The sequence below is a fragment of the Periplaneta americana genome, chromosome 16 (genome assembly GCF_040183065.1).
Source record: "Periplaneta americana isolate PAMFEO1 chromosome 16, P.americana_PAMFEO1_priV1, whole genome shotgun sequence".
Lineage (NCBI taxonomy): Eukaryota > Metazoa > Arthropoda > Insecta > Blattodea > Blattidae > Periplaneta > Periplaneta americana.
In genome coordinates, this window is record NC_091132.1 from 13312755 (window position 1) to 13330235 (window position 17481).

A 17481-nucleotide genomic window follows, 5' to 3' on the forward strand; every position below is an offset into this window, starting at 1 on the left:
TAATTTCGAGGGAAAAATTGTTCCGGGGCCGGGCATCGAACCCGGGACCTTTGGTTAAACGTACCAACGCTCTACCAACTGAGCTACCCGGGAACTCTACCCGACACCGATCCAATTCTTCTCTCTATATCCAAACACCTCAAAGTGGGCTGACAACCGTCAAGCAACCAACATTGAGTGCACACTAACTCTGTGTGACTTAAATTGTGGTTTTCTGTAACGTACAGTGACGTGTATTATGCAAATCAAGCTTTCAGGTAGGCCTATAACTCCCTGTAAAATTGATTTGAATAATTTCGAGGGAAAAATTGTTCCGGGGCCGGGCATCGAACCCGGGACCTTTGGTTAAACGTACCAACGCTCTACCAACTGAGCTACCCGGGAACTCTACCCGACACCGATCCAATTCTTCCCTCTATATCCACACACCTCAAAGTGGGCTGACAACCGTCAAGCACCCAACATTGAGTGCACATTAACTCTGTGTGACTTAAATTGTGGTTTTCTGTAACGTACAGTGACGTGTATTATGCAAATCAAGCTTTCAGGTATAACTCCCTGTAAAATTGATTTGAATGATTTCGAGGGAAAAATTGTTCCGGGGCCGGGCATCGAACCCGGGACCTTTGGTTAAACGTACCAACGCTCTACCAACTGAGCTACCCGGGAACTCTACCCGACACCGATCCAATTCTTCCTTCTATATCTACACACCTCAAAGTTGGCTGACAACCGTCAAGCAACCAACATTGAGTGCATACTAACTCTGTGTGACTTAAATTGTGGTTTTCTGTAACGTACAGTGACGTGTATTATGCAAATCAAGCTTTCAGGTATAACTCCCTGTAAAGTTGATTTGAATAATTTCGAGGGAAAAATTGTTCCGGGGTCGGGCATCGAACCTGGGGCCTTTGGTTAAACGTACCAACGCTCTACCAACTGAGCTACCCGAGAACTCTACCCGACACCGATCCAATTCTTCCCTCTATATCCACACACCTCAAAGTGGGCTGACAACCGTCAAGCAACCAACATTGAGTGCACACTAACTCTGTGTGACTTAAATTGTGGTTTTCTGTAACGTACAGTGACGTGTATTATGCAAATCAAGCTTTCAGGTATAACTCCCTGTAAAGTTGATTTGAATAATTTCGAGGGAAAAATTGTTCCGGGGCCGGGCATCGAACCCGGGACCTTTGGTTAAACGTACCAACGCTCTACCAACTGAGCTACCCGGGAACTCTACCCGACACCGATCCAATTCTTCCTTCTATATCTATACACCTCAAAGTTGGCTGACAACCGTCAAGCAACCAACATTGAGTGCACACTAACTCTGTGTGACTTAAATTGTGGTTTTCTGTAACGTACAGTGACGTGTATTATGCAAATCAAGCTTTCAGGTATAACTCCCTGTAAAATTGATTTGAATAATTTCGAGGGAAAAATTGTTCCGGGGCCGGGCATCGAACCCGGGACCTTTGGTTAAACGTACCAACGCTCTACCAACTGAGCTACCCGGGAACTCTACCCGACACCGATCCAATTCTTCTCTCTATATCCAAACACCTCAAAGTGGGCTGACAACCGTCAAGCAACCAACATTGAGTGCACACTAACTCTGTGTGACTTAAATTGTGGTTTTCTGTAACGTACAGTGACGTGTATTATGCAAATCAAGCTTTCAGGTAGGCCTATAACTCCCTGTAAAATTGATTTGAATAATTTCGAGGGAAAAATTGTTCCGGAGCCGGGCATCGAACCCGGGACCTTTGGTTAAACGTACCAACGCTCTACCAACTGAGCTACCCGGGAACTCTACCCGACACCGATCCAATTCTTCCCTCTATATCCACACACCTCAAAGTGGGCTGCCAACCGTCAAGCAACCAACATTGAGTGCACACTAACTCTGTGTGACTTAAATTGTGGTTTTCTGTAACGTACAGTGACGTGTATTATGCAAATCAAGCTTTCAGGTATAACTCCCTGTAAAATTGATTTGAATAATTTCGAGGGAAAAGTTGTTCCGGGGCCGGGCATCGAACCCGGGACCTTTGGTTAAACGTACCAACGCTCTACCAACTGAGCTACCGAGAACTCTACCCGACACCGATCCAATTTTTCCCTCTATATCCACACACCTCAAAGTGGGCTGACAACCGTCAAGCAACCAACATTGAGTGCACACTAACTCTGTGTGACTTAAATTGTGGTTTTCTGTAACGTACAGTGACGTGTATTATGCAAATCAAGCTTTCAGGTATAACTCCCTGTAAAATTGATTTGAATAATTTCGAGGGAAAAATTGTTCCGGGGCCGGGCATCGAACCCGGGACCTTTGGTTAAAAGTACCAACGCTCTACCAACTGAGCTACCCGAGAACTCATGATCAGGCATGCTAGTCATTACTCCAAGTCTTAACAAAGTTTGAGGATTTAAAATGTTTCGTGACTTTTAAATAACCCTGTAGGCCTATAGATTTATTTGTGGCGATTATTTTTTCTAGAGAGGGACAGTCTCCGGTCCACTGAAATTCGGAACCACAAGGTAAGGACTTGGGTCCACCCTCTGAGTTCAACACTGTTGTGAATGAAAACGTTTATGATGAAACGCAGCCTTAATAAATTCCACTGACTCGGACAAATGTTGTTTGTACGTGTAGGAATGGTCGCCACATGCCTGGACGAACTTGCAGACGTACGGAGAATCACTAAAGGAATAGCACACGCACACACATACATATTGACACACAAAAACATGTGTCAACATATCAACTAGCATTCTTGTAGCGATTATCTGCGGTTGTATATTCTAACTGGCCACCAACAAGTACCGCTAGCCACGGCCTGAACAGCTGACGAACTGTACGCGTTGCGTAACGATCGTGATGTGATGGGATTCTAAACTTTATTGTTTTGTAAATCGCCGTGGTGATCCACGTTCGGCCTTCGTGTGTTTTCTAGGTCTGTGAATGAGTAAACTAGATACAGAGTTTTATAAAAAAGTTATCGCAAACCAGCTAGTTATTAATATGACTTTTTTGCGATGTAACTATTAATTTCAGTTACATGCTGCAGTTCAAATGCATTAAGGTCAAGTGAGGTGCGTGTAACACCACGCAGATTGAAACAGAGTAATAATCCGTGATGAAATATTGCATAAGGTCATCTACAATGTTGCCAGTTTTATTAAATAGATCCATTGGAATAAAACAGTGTTTCTCAAACATTTTTGCATATAGAATCCCTTTTAACCAATAGTTAAAGATAGTAGATTTATCATCGAAATGATAGCCGTCCAAATTTTAGATTTAAAATATCGGCATCCTAATCAATTCAAATGAACAAAAAAGAAAATGTAAATTAATCTTAAAAAAATGCATAATGAAATTTTAAAAAAGAATATTCTGCGACAAGATGGTGGCTATCAAAACGATAAAAATTTATTGAAAATAAATAATATGCACTGAATATTATAAAGATGAATAGAGATGATGATTGACGATGTTCAGTGAAGATTTTAAAATGGTCTTTCTGAGGATCTCCAATGTAAATTTGGGAATTGTTCCTCGCGCACCAAACATAAGTCCAATGACATTCCAATCTTGAATATTATGTTTATGACTGAGATCATCGCAGCATGGAAGGTAAATAGCGCGTTTCTCTTCATGTACCTGCTTTGGTTGATTTTCATTAATTTCGGACCTTACAGCGGGGTCAAGAATGAGACCAGTTCTTTTATCTCGGTCAATTATTATGTCAGCACGCCGTGTAGATCCTTACATTGAACTTCCTCATATACTTCGTATTCACCACGTTCCCTTAATCTGTTAGCAATTATTGAGCGGACGTGTTATGTCTGTCAATTCGCAGTAATTCGCCCTGAGGGCAGGAACCTAGCACGTGGGGTAACGTTTCATGCTCATTGCATCTCCTGCAATGGGTATTGCTAAGGCTTATAAGGCTTCTTTTAGCACTTTAAAAATAAAATTTAGCATTTATACAGGGTGATTCACGAAGATTTACCGTCACTTACGGAGCTTATTTTCGAAGACATTGAGCAAAAAATGTCATATAAACATTTGTCCTAATCTCAATTTCAGAGTTACACTAATTTGAAGTTGTTTGTAAAATACCTTTATTTTTGTCCACACCTGCGGAGTAACGGTTAGCGCGTCTCGCCGCGAAACCAGGTGGCCCGGGTTCGATTCCCGGTCGGGGCAAGTTACGTGATTGAAGTTTTGCCCGGGGTTTTCCCTCAACCCAATATGAGAAAATGCTGGTAACTTATGGTGTTGGACCCCGGACTCATTCCACCGGCATTATCACCTTCATCTCATTCAGACGCTAAATAACCTGAGATGTTGATAAGCGTCGTGAAATACAGTAGAACGTCTATTATCCGTGGTAATGAAGGGGATGGAGTGAACGGTTGATCGAAAAATTCGGATAATCCGTACAGTAGTGGATCAAAAGTTCACTAATTTAAGTCCGGTTGTCAACGACTGGTTTTTAAGGGGCAAGGAAGCCCTTTGTAATGAACTAATGGCTGTCTTAGGAAAGATAGGAATAAATGAGGTCCCATGTTGTAGATTTACATACTTTTTTACACTTTATCCTTGTTTTTTTTTTTTTATTAAATCGCGCAGTTATAATTCCAATCTCGTATTCTGATGCGAAATGAGCCACAGTTTCTCTTTCTCAAATCATTCAATTATTACCATTTTTTCGATACTTAGCACAACACTTTTTCTGTTAACACCCGTGGAAGACATTTTATATACAAGTTATATTATAGAACGAAAATTTGAACAGTAGATAATTCTGTGTAACGATAAAGGCTTATAATAACACTCTGTAGCAAAAAAAAAAAATGTAGAACCTATAATGATGTACAAAACAATACTTCATGTAAGTTATTTATTTCTGAAGAAAAAAAGAGCGAGAAGTAGACGGTCGGATAATCCACCAATCGGTTAATAGGGTGACGGATAATGGGGGTTCTGCTGTAACCTACTAAAATAAACAAATATATTATGCTTTAGTTTTAAGGGTTAAAGAATATTACAGATAAAGAATAAACTATTCAGGAGTGTCATTTCTTTAATTGGCTAGTGTTCGGAAACAAAAAAAATGTGTTGTTTGCTTTGTACAGATTTTGGTTTTTAAATTAACTAAAAATTACATTATTCTTACGCACTTATCACAAAAATTATTACAAATATCAGTAACTTGATTCTTTACAGTTTAAGTATGCATTCTAATATTAAGTCTTGAAGAATTTACAAGAATGGCGTGATTTGTAACAATTGTTGTGACAAATGCGTAAGGAGCATGCAATTTTGTAGTTAATAATCGAAAAAATATTCTGTACGAAGCAACTATGATTCCCACCGTGGCTAACGAGAAAAACAGCCTTCGGCACGAATTGGAGTCACGTGATTATCATGGTCCAGTCACGGCCATCTTGACAATCGCCTAATATAAATACATGTTCAAAATTCTAAAAAAACAAAGGAATTGCTATATTAAACTCTTGTTAAACGTTCATTTATATATAAACATGTTCAGTGTTGGCCATGTTATGACTAACGGATTCCCGGCATATTGCGTAATATAAAGAATACTCTTCGATAATGGAATTCGTGTACAAGAGCATCATGATGTCAAGAAATGGGACTTATCATTTAGACGATTGGCACTGTCGTATATCACATGCTGTCTTCTTATTAACTATCCTGCATCAGTGTGTGTGTGGAGCTCATCCCATTATTGGTCTGAATATGATGCAACACGTGATTCACTCAGTAATGATTTTAATTGTGTAAGCATTATTATTTTTTATTTTTAGCAAGTACGTGTCTTGACAAAGCGATTTGTGTAGCATAATAAGTCTGACCGTTGACATTTCTTGCTCAAAAAGTCTGATCTTTATTGCCGCTCTGTTCAGTGTATTGACGTGGTTATCAAAGACTGGCAGTTGCTTCAAATGACCATGAAATCCATAGGACTATAGGTGATTTTTAAATATCCTCCTGTTTATAGATTGGAAAGTAATTTAGAGAGAAACTAAGATGATCTAGAGTCAGACGTTAAAAAATAAACAAAATCGCTAGTGAATAGAATTTAAAATATTCACCAGCAAAAACAAAATAATGGCCTTTTGTGGAAAGGATCCTATATAAGCAAAACTAATTTTAAATGCCAGTACAATTGAATAAGTAATGAATTTCAAGTAGTTGGCTGTATATAGTAACGCATTAGAAAGCAAAGCTATGTATAAGAATAATTAAACAGATATCAAGATACAGGATGATTCAGAAAAATATTAAATATTTCAGGGGGTGACAGTTATAGAACATTCTGAGTAAAAACTCTCATATAAACATGTGCCAAATTTTCAGTGGGTGTGAAGATACAACTGATTGAATGACATCCATAATAAACCTTATAAATAATATGAAGGAACAACAAATTACTACGTACAAAGGAACAATACTGTAGCTATTCTGAGATCGTCTGAGAACAACACTGTTCATAATGGGTTAGGAACATCTGGATTAGAAGGATGGGCATGTGATTCCATCATGACAGGAGCCACTGTACATTTTAGCCGCCAGGTGATACATCATCTAAATCTCACATTTCCCTACGACGGATCGGTCGCGGTAGTCGCGTGTATTGGCCAGCATGGTCCCCAGACTTTACTCCTATCAATTTTTGTCTGTGGGGTGGATGAAGGGCGAAGTGTACAAAAAAAAGTAAACACAAGTGACGAATTAGTTTCTCGGGTTGTAAATAATGCTGTCCTAATAAAAGAACAAGATGGCTTCAGAAGAGCAACACTTACTGTTATCAACAGGGAGGAAAAACATATTGAACTGTTACAATGTATCGAGACCATGTCACACAACCAGTAAAATACTGTCGTATGTCGAAAATCATATATTACTTTCGTAAATTATTTCTAAACCTGTTTTACTGATTGGTCGTACGAAATTCTAATAATAAAACAGTAAATTATCAGAGATTTTGGTACCCATTTATTAAAATATTTTAGAGCAGTATTTTACTAGGAAATAACATAGGGTAAAGGTAGGAAATATTGTGATACGAGTAATATCGTGATAGTTCTTTTTGAGAATTTATTACAATTTTACTGAGCGAAAGAAGAATCGGTTTTGTGCAGAAACTTGTCCACGAACATTCCCTTAATATGTTGACGCAAAAATCTATTTTCCTCTAGTTCAGAAAATTTGTAATGAATTCTCAAAAAGAATTATTACAATATAACTAGTATCACAGTATTACCAAGCTTTACCCTATCTTTACAAATCACAATTTTCGAGTTACGACAATAATTTACTGGGGGTGCGATATGAATAAGCAATAAATGTAATCATTAATCATTTGTCTTTTCTTCTCGCTACCAGCAGCACTTATTATGCGTAACATTCAAACAGCTGTATCCACACACCCACTGAAAATTGGACACATGTTTATATGAAAGTTTTTATTCAGAATAGTTCATACTACCACATCCTGAAATGTTTACTATTTTTCTGAATCACCCTGTATGTGTGGCATAATTTAAAGAAGGTGTTGGAGAGAGGGAAGGACGGTCACTATGGTGAAATTTTGTAGTGTTTCAGCTGTTCTGCTCTTCTTTAGGAATCAGAAATTTAAAGATTGCCTGAAGGCATTTCGGAAAGGATAGAAATGGTTGAAATGAATTTTTAACAGCGGTAATTGCTCCTACGGATTCAGAATCTTCAGCAAACCATTCATGTGAATTTAACTTCGTGATCAATGTTAAAATTAAGATTTATTTCGTTACGAGATCTTCCTTTGCAGACGTCTAGACAGGTCACAGAATCGTTTGGAAAGTGGAAGTGAAGAGAAAGTTTCCTTTTCTCTCTTGGTATCGAACCCATAGTATTCCAGCAGATAGTCGCTCTGCTGGTCAAGCTAAACATTAATTAATGAATAAATAGTACTTTTACACGTCATTATTTTATATTAAACTATGGCGTACGCAAGAATATCATGAAGAATATGTGAAAAAAGTTACGAGTATGCTTTCTGCTTAGTTTTAAATCATAGCGCTTTTGTTTTTTTTTTGTTTTTTTTTTAATGTATACACGCTTTGACTTGTATGGTTATATCGCACGTGTAGGATCTTTGCGTGTATCAGGAGACCGTTTTTAATATTGTTGAGTTCCTGTTTCCATTGTCGTATGTTGTAGATGGCTTGTGTTCATGTAACTAATTTAGATTTTGTTTTGATGTTTATGATATTGGTGATATTGTAAATTTACAATCCGGCATTTGGTTTTGTGGCTGAGGGAAATCATAAAAAACCCAGTCAGATTGGCCGGCCACGGGGTTTGAACCCTGTACCTCCAGAATGCGAGTCTCAAATGTAGTTGTCTGAGCCTCTCGCTCGGTATATCGTGATCTGCGTGTTATAAATTACAAAAAAAAAAAAAAAAAAAAAAAGCTTCCAACTTACTATTATTGAGTTCTTAAACTAGAGTCTGGAATTTCCAAAGCCATATGTTGTCTTTTCCATAGAAATTCACTACACATTTCTCGAAAAGGTCCATCAGTTACAATCATAGTTAACCCACAGTCTAATACATACAGTCACGAAGCTCAATACATAGGAAATATGCATCCAATAACAGTTCAACTTTAGTTGCTAGCCATTAGGATCGCTACTATCGCCTCATCACAGACAATGCGAAATAGTACCGGCACAGTCTATTGTTCCTAGTACTCTCGGTTGCTAACCGCTTGGAGCGCTGTATCACGAGAAATGCAAAAATCATTTCACGCTTCTTTCTCAAAGTTATTCAGCGATAGACGCCATTTCCAAAAATAGTGTATTTAGCTATTCAGTGTTTTGTTTTTTGTAAAACTTTAATGCAAAACTTTAAATATTTTATATTTTGTGAAATGGAGAATTGAGACCCTCGCTATAATAACAACTTAAAACGTTATCAAGACATCTTGTTGACTGTAGTTAAAAATGGACCGTTTATATAGATGGCCTGGAAGAGCATAAGTGACATGCAAATGTTTTAATATATGATATATAATAAATATAAATAAGTATTATAACTTATATATGTAATTGAGATGTTTTAAAATAAAATTCACCACTTATAACTTAGTGTAAGTTATGTCGTTTTCCGTTTTCAGCATGTTTTGGATCCATAAAATATCTACCTCCTGATAAAATATTATTTCCCTCCAACGAACACAGCGCCCTCTACAAACATTTGAATGTCATTCTGCTCAATGCTGGTATAGCTGATGTTCTGTATTTCAAATTCAAGATTTTATATTTAAGTTTTTGTTCCAGAGAACACCTCAATTTTCGGTATTCATTTCTACAATAAAATTTTAGTGAACTGTAAATTTTCACGTAATATCATGGATGAAAATTACATTTTAAAGTAGCTCATTTAAGCATTGGTCAAATATTTTATGAAAAATACATTCAGCGAGGTATTCCGATACTTTTAGAAAATTACAGAACGTTTTGTCCATATTTCATACAGTAGCAGACATGAAAAATAATTGTTTAATGATTTAATCACTTGTCAATTACTTCGCATTTTCTAGAAAGATAAATCATGGTTAGTTAAGCTGTCTTAATTCCCTTTTATTTTATAGCTTTGATCACATCTTGTTAACTTACAAAAGACTCGTTGCTATGGGAATATGGTTTATGTACTATTCACTCATTATAAGCAGATAATCCTATTGAATTCCTTCTTTGCAAATCATGCTAGCTTAGCCTCTAACCTCTATTCGTCTTCACAGAGTATTAAATCAAGATCTACAGAGCATAATTCCGAAACATATTGTCTTATCTAGTGTTTTCACTTGGTTCTAAAAATAGAATACTTCTAGTAAAGAGCTTTCCTTGATTGATTTTATTGTAATGCATGTATGTCTTATCTTTTAACATAATTGTGAACTTCGTTCCTGTGAAACAAAACCTCTGTAAACATTTCCAGAGAGAAGTGTTTCAAGGTTCAACACTTAACTTACCTTCTAAACAGTTTCTTTGATTAAATTCACCATTGCGAAAGTAGTTTTCTCCTTGTAGTCGCCCGAAATCTTGAATTTACACAAGTGAAATGATTTGGACAAGCAACGTGTCTAATACTACGTTAAAACAAATTTCATGTTGGCCAAAACTTTCGTTAAAATGTTGTGAATTGAAGACGACATACAAATATTTTTTATATAGAAAAATTAGTTCGGAACACGTCAGTTATTCGAGAATATTCACCCTGAAGAACCGTGCACACACAGTCTGCTCAAACGCACGGACAGAAATATACGAGGAGGTTAGATGTCCAATCGACCAGCACAACCAAGTCTGTTCATTCTAGACAATCAAGTTAATGTGGTGCCTCTTCATTTGTGCTGACGTAAACACAGTTTGTATGCAAACTAACAAAGCGTGGTGATGAAATGAATATCATTGTACATTTGCCGGTAGGTAGCAATTTACTGTATCATTTGAATCAATTCAATTCCCGAGGCATATCTAATGATTCCCGAACTTGTTACGTCGATGGGTGATGAAAGGTCAGGAGAATGGTTGCATGTATCGATACCGAAGGCTACTTCGTGGCTTCCTCTGTAATGAGATCGACATTCATTTTTTTTTCATTTCATATAAATGTCTCGTGAGTTACTACCCACTCGAAGCACCGTTCACAAAGCCATGAATGAAAACTGAGCGATTATCGATGAAAAAATTACATAAATAGTGGTCATGCGTCACGATTGCTGCGTCCAACATCCATTGATTCTTCATCTGTTTTCTCTTCACTCGAAAAGATAAATTTTTGTTGTGTACAGAAATTGTATACTCGACAGGAAGCTGTGACCAATGTAAAATTCACATCTCGATAAATTTCACAACGGATATGTTGTTGCCCTTATTGTTGTTGTCATTACCATCATTGTCAGATTTTACAATGTAGTAAAACATCTTCTTCTACTCATTCTCAGGATTATAAAGGTTACTAATAATATTTTTCAAACCAGTTTTATCAAACTATGAAAACAAAAAACAAAAAAACAAAAAATACTGCAGTTACATCATTAATTGGTAACCATAACATTGTTATAGTCTCTCTGACATCTTTAATATTTTTCCTGCATGTAATAAACACTTATTTCTGAAAAGTAGACTACTCTCAGACACGTACAGTTGTTTATTTTAATACATTACTGTTTTATTTGTCCTATATAAAATATATTAAAATTTACATAATGTTTTGTTACCTAATTTTTCTATTTTCAAAGAGATGGGCATTATTTTAGTCTACCTTTTGCATAAATGCATGTTAAATCAGTATAGCCTACAAAATTTCATAATTCTATCTTTAATGGTTGTTATAATTCCCTGGGTGTCTGGAGTCTGGAAATTTGTATGAATGTGAGTGTGATTGTGGTTGTGCCGGGTTAATATTAATTAACCAATCATCACAAATAAAAAAAAAATACATCAGGACTGTCGCTGGGCAGTAACCTGAACACACGTTTCAGCTTCACATTGTTGACAAGTAACTACATCTGTTAGCATAACCATAAAAAGCATCTAATAGATGCTATAGAGTTACCAACAACGGAAAAAAAATGGTTGTGAATTTATGAAATAATATGTGTGAAAATTGTCACATTATGGAAAATTTAATTTAAAGTAAAAAGTGAATTCTAAAAATTATTATTAGTAAACGTTTTTATACTTTTATCAGATATTTAAGTTCTAATAAGTTTTTGTTGTGGTACCTTGTAATTTTTGTCCAATTGTGAGTTCATTTCCTTATAAAATTTTAGAAATTTAGAGCCTGCATTTTCTGATAATATTTGTGATATTTTACGTAAATATACCCTTAAGGGGAGTCTGTACTGCCATCCCATCAATGTAAAGCAGGGTAATAAAAAATAAAGACCGTCATTTTAGCCTGTTACATACAATAATACTTGAAGAATAACCCCTAAACATTTCAAATGTGTATCTTATGTAAGTCCTGTGAAAAGTGCACCTAAATTAGATGAAATTTACATTGCTGGGATAGGCAGTACAGACTTCCCTTAACCATAGAAACATTAACGGATCCAGAAATCATAAAAGAACTTTCCGAGTGATAAGTTATTTATGAAAGGCCCTGCATTATTGATTAATTCATATATTTGATCTAAAATAGATTTAAATAATTTTGGATTTAATAAAGAAAAACACTATGAATTTATGCATCAACCTAATATTTTGAAAATATAACTTCCAAAAAGGCTCTCTAATACAAAATGCAGGAACGAAACTCAAAAGTGAAACAAAAATAAACTGACATCCGCTTCCAGAACAAGGATGAAGAAAAAAATCTGCACAGCGAACAGAACTGAATCAAGACTGAAGTATATGGAGTTCCAGTTGTAATGTATTCTTTTGGCATTATAAAGTGGACACCGAACGACCTCGAAAACTTCAATGGAACCACAAGGACGCAACATGCTAAACAGACACACAAAGAAATCCAAAAGACCCTGTGTGAACAAGAGCGAGTAGCAACATCTGGATGATAAGGCTTCATTGACGTCAAGCAATTATATCACAACTTCTGACAAATTTTTCTTGTAGCTTCTATTGGGGACAGGGTTATTTTGAGAGCCTCAAATCTAAGACACGAGACTCCCAGCCATGCTAAGATGTTAACGCCCTTCAAAATCCACAACCTAGGCCGGGTTTGAACAAGCGTACTTCGGATCCTAGCTGGGTACCACTTAGAGCAGCGGTGACCAAACTGGGTAAGGAGAGTTTCCTGTACATTGCTCTCTGTCTCGCTCACGTACTGAAGGTAAGCAGTGTCGGTACCATGTAGCTCTACAAACCCTCTATCTCTACGAGCAGGAACAGAAGGTTTCGTACAGAATGGGAAGAGGAATTTATTCGCTGTTCTGTCGGAGAAAATGTAATATGTTGCTTTGCTCAACGGTTCAATTAGTAGTAGCATATAGAAGCGACATTACAGGGCATAACGCTGAATACACAGGCATAACAGATATTATTATTATTATTATTATTATTATTATTATTATTATTATTATTATTATTATTATTATTATTATTATTATTATTACTAGCCGTACCCGTGCGCTCCGCTGCACCTGTTAGAAATAAATATAAAGTAATTACATAATTAAAATAGGACGTTTGATCCAGGGAACATTCGTGTTTGATAGAAGGATAAATCGTTTAATATGTTACTTAATTTAAATTGCATCCAAATAATTAAAATGCGATCATTTTTGTTCAGAGACACTCATTTGGTGCAATGACATGTTTCTTAATTTTTATTACATGCAACCATAGTTTAATGAAGATTGACATCATTTAGATTTAATGTGTATATTTTATTTCACTTGTTATAGGTTTCCATTTAATTATGGTAATAGCTTAATTTTAACCCTTGTTTTCTACGTATTCAGTAAATGGCGCTTGGCCCACTATGGTTTTGAACCCTTCAAATAACTTAAATTATATTATATAATATTACGTTACATTATATTATATTATATTATATTATATTATATTATATTATATTATATTATATTATATTATATCAGAAGTTACTGTAATAACATTATAGCATTATGTCCATCTAGAGAAACTACACTTTCCAATGGTGAATTAATAATTAATTATACAAATCGGTTAATTTAGCTTCCGATATTACTTCATACAAATACAGAAACATTACCTGTAGGCTATCTTTCATAGCTTTCGATTGTTGCTGTCCAAGGCCCCTTATAGACGAAGTCATTTGTTTTTTAATTCATTACACGGCCTTAGATGGCAGTTATTTTAATTTTAAAACTCATTTATCTCATTAAATATCAGTCCTATCAAAATTTTTCAAGAAATAAAACTTATCGCAAATTATTTTTAAAGAAACTTTTGTTATGTAACATTTTTCACAGAAATCAATAATAAGCGAGATATTTCGATTTATTTAATTCAGGCCCCCTTATAACCCCCCTTTTAAATAATATATTTTGAATTCCATATAGCCTATAATCTAAGTTACAACGAACTTAATATATATTCCAATTTTCATCGAAATCCGTTCAGCCATTATCGCGTGAAAAGGTAACAAACATACAGACAGACAGACATACAAACAAAAATTTCAAAAAAGCATTTTCGGTTTCAGGGTGGTTAATTATATATGTTAGGACCAATTATTTTTGGAAAATCGAAAATTACCAGAAAAATTTCGGCTACGGATTTATTATTAGTATAGATTATTTATTCATAAGCAAGTGTTACCATAATTATTATATATGCCTGCGTGTTTGAATATATAGGCCTACATCTTCCCTCGAAGGATAAAATAATTACTACGCTATATCTCAATTTTAACTTTTTTAAATCTTTTGATAACTTTTATCAGTTATTTAGGCCCTACTAGTTATTGATTTAATAATAATAGTAATAATAATAATAATAATAATAATAATAATAATAAAAATAAAAATAATAATAAAAAATAAAAAAAAATCTGAAAGTTAGAATTTATAAAACAGTTATATTACCGGTTGTTCTGTATGGTTGTGAAACTTGGACTCTCACTCTGAGAGAGGAACATAGGTTAAGGCTGTTTGAGAATAAGGTGCTTAGGAAAATATTTGGGGCTAAGAGGGATGAAGTTACAGGAGAATGGAGAAAGTTACACAACACAGAACTGCACGTATTGTATTCTTCACCTGACATAGTTAGGAACATTAAATCCAGACGTTTGAGATGGGCAGGGCATGTAGCACGTATGGGCGAATCCAGAAATGCATATAGAGTTTTAGTTGGGAGACCGGAGGGAAAAAGACCTTTGGGGAGGCCGAGACGTAGATGGGAGGATAATATTAAAATGGATTTGAGGGAGGTGGGATATGATGATAGAGACTGGATTAATCTTGCACAGGATAGGGACCGATGGCGGGCTTATGTGAGGGCGGCAATGAACCTTCGGGTTCCTTAAAAGCCATTTGTAAGTAAATAATAATAATAATAATAATAATAATAATAATAATACTGATAGCTTTATCAGTCGCAGCAATAGTAATAATTAATATAACAACCATAAATAATAATAATAATAATAATAATAATAATAATAATAATAATATAGAGAATATTATGTGCTACTGTAGTAATGAAACGAGCTATTAAACTCTAAGGACTGAAATCAGCCTTAAATCATCGTCATGGAGACAAAGATGACATAAATTAATAAACGCAAGGAAGCCAGCTATCTAGTGGCGAAAGAAATAGCCCGTCCTCTTAAGCCGTACAACGGAAGAGAGTTTTTTAAAGGCGTAATGATCAAGGTGGCTGAAATAATTTGTCCAATGAAAGTTGTTAATTAATTTTGAAAAAACTGCGCATTTCTCGACTAAATATCCAAAAGAGAATTCAGGAGATTTCTGATTGTGTTTATGAGGAATATTTAAAAAAAGCAAGGAAATTTGTATATATCTTTTATTGGCTCTTGATGACAGTAGTGACAATACTGATACAGAAAAGCTTGCTATTTTTATTCTCGGGGTTGATGAACCACTCAATGTTAGTGCCGAACCACCACTGGTTGTAGTTTTCATGTCATGTACCTCTCCCCGTCTCCTTAGTTCATAGACTGTCTCTCGAGTGTAATCACTGCCGTTCGAGTTTTGATGGAGGAGAATGAGGACTTAAATTATTGTAGATTCTCCTAATAATTACTTACGGTTAGGTGCCTATTGTGCACCCTGAATTTATAGGATGAATGAGGATGAGATGTACTAGCCCACCGGCCGCATGTGACCCCTCACCCGCTCACCCAATGCGGGCCTCCTACCCTCCCCCGCTCTAAGTTCCTACCCCCAAGGTGACCAAGCAGCATAGGATCCATTCCAACGGCCCTTCCAAGGCGTCGAAGCGCCCTTAGAAGTGCTCTTAAGGAATGAATCCTGGCAGAGATATTGCGGACGGCTGGGAACCCAGGAACGGTTGCGGAGAGGACGCCCCTTCCCGTAACCGGACGAAGACATGCGTCTTGACCTGAATATGGCTATGGAAAGAGAAGGGAAAATGGATCGTGGCAATGAAAATTCCAACCCGGTATTTGCCTAAGTAACTGTGGAAAACCACGGAAAAAACCACAGGTTGGTCGGTCCGGAAATCGAACCACGAACCTATAGAATGCGAGTCCCATGCCATGCGATACGGACGGCTTTTAGAGAACTCGGAAGTTCATTGCCGCCCTGACATAAGCCCGCCATTGGTCCCTATCCTGAGCAAGATTAATCCAGTCTCTACCATCATATCCCACCTCCCTCAAATCCATTTTAATATTATCCTCCCATATACATCTCGGCCTCCCCAAAGGTATTTTTCCCTCCGGCGTCCCAATTAACATTCTATATGCATTTCTGGATTCATCCGTACATGCCTTGCCCATCTCAAACATCTGTATTTAATGTTCTTAATTATGTCAGGTGAAGAATACAATGCGTGCAGTTCTGTGTTGTGTAACTTTCTCCATTCTCCTGTAACTTCATCCCTCTTAGTAATTTGGGTGTATAATTTCAATTTGTTTAGGTCTGTTCGACCTTTAAAATCGCTGGAGCAATCACTATATTATTAACTGACCGAAATCTACTGTTCTCCAACCAGGAGATCAACCGTGAAAGGAATGTGCTTACTATTGCGTCATCTATTGGAACGAAGTAGATAAATAATATTACCGTTATAACGTCAGTTTAAAAACCATGCGTTCTCCTGCATATGTTAGTTCCTGTATGGAGAGATTAAAGACCAGGAGATTAACTGTGATCTAATTTTGTAACTAGGGTAGTATCAATATGTCTGTATCAATGTTATGGTTTGTGCTGTGAGAGCAAGCCAATAGAGATACGAGTACCCACGTGTGTGACCTTATGACATCAACATTCATTCACAGCATTACCCCCTTCGTCTCATCCGGTAGAGACTTTCTCGTGGTTGGAGTACGGTAAATACATGGTGTGTGGATAAGCTTCAGGGCTTCTACAGCGTTGTCTTGGTGTTATTGGCTGACGTTTCGACCGCTGTGTTGTGGCCATCTTCAGAGCAGTTGGTCAGCCAATAACACCAAGACAACGCGGTAGAAGCCCTGAAGCCACACACCATGTACATCAGCCGCGGAAGCCTACGCAAACACAGTAAATACATCTTTTTTTGATCCCCAAATATTTTTCTAGGCACCTTATTCTCAAACACCCTTAACCTATGTTCCTCTCTCAAAGTGACAGTCCAAGTTTCACAACCATACAGAACAACCGGTAATATAACTGTTTTATAAATTCCAACTTTCAATTTTTTTGACAACAGACTGGATGACAAAAACTTCTCAACCGAATGGTTGAGTGGAAGAGA

At 36.4% G+C, this 17481-nt stretch overlaps 1 protein-coding gene and 1 long non-coding RNA gene across 4 annotated transcripts in view; one reads left to right on the forward strand and one right to left on the reverse strand.

The window, feature by feature from the left end:
* Positions 1 to 17481, reverse strand: part of LOC138716310 (UNC93-like protein) — a 298280-nt gene that overhangs the window by 207090 nt on the left and 73709 nt on the right. The gene's annotated exons all lie outside the window — the stretch shown is intronic.
* Positions 1 to 17481, forward strand: part of LOC138716311 (uncharacterized) — a 417126-nt gene that overhangs the window by 153794 nt on the left and 245851 nt on the right. The window lies entirely within an intron of this gene.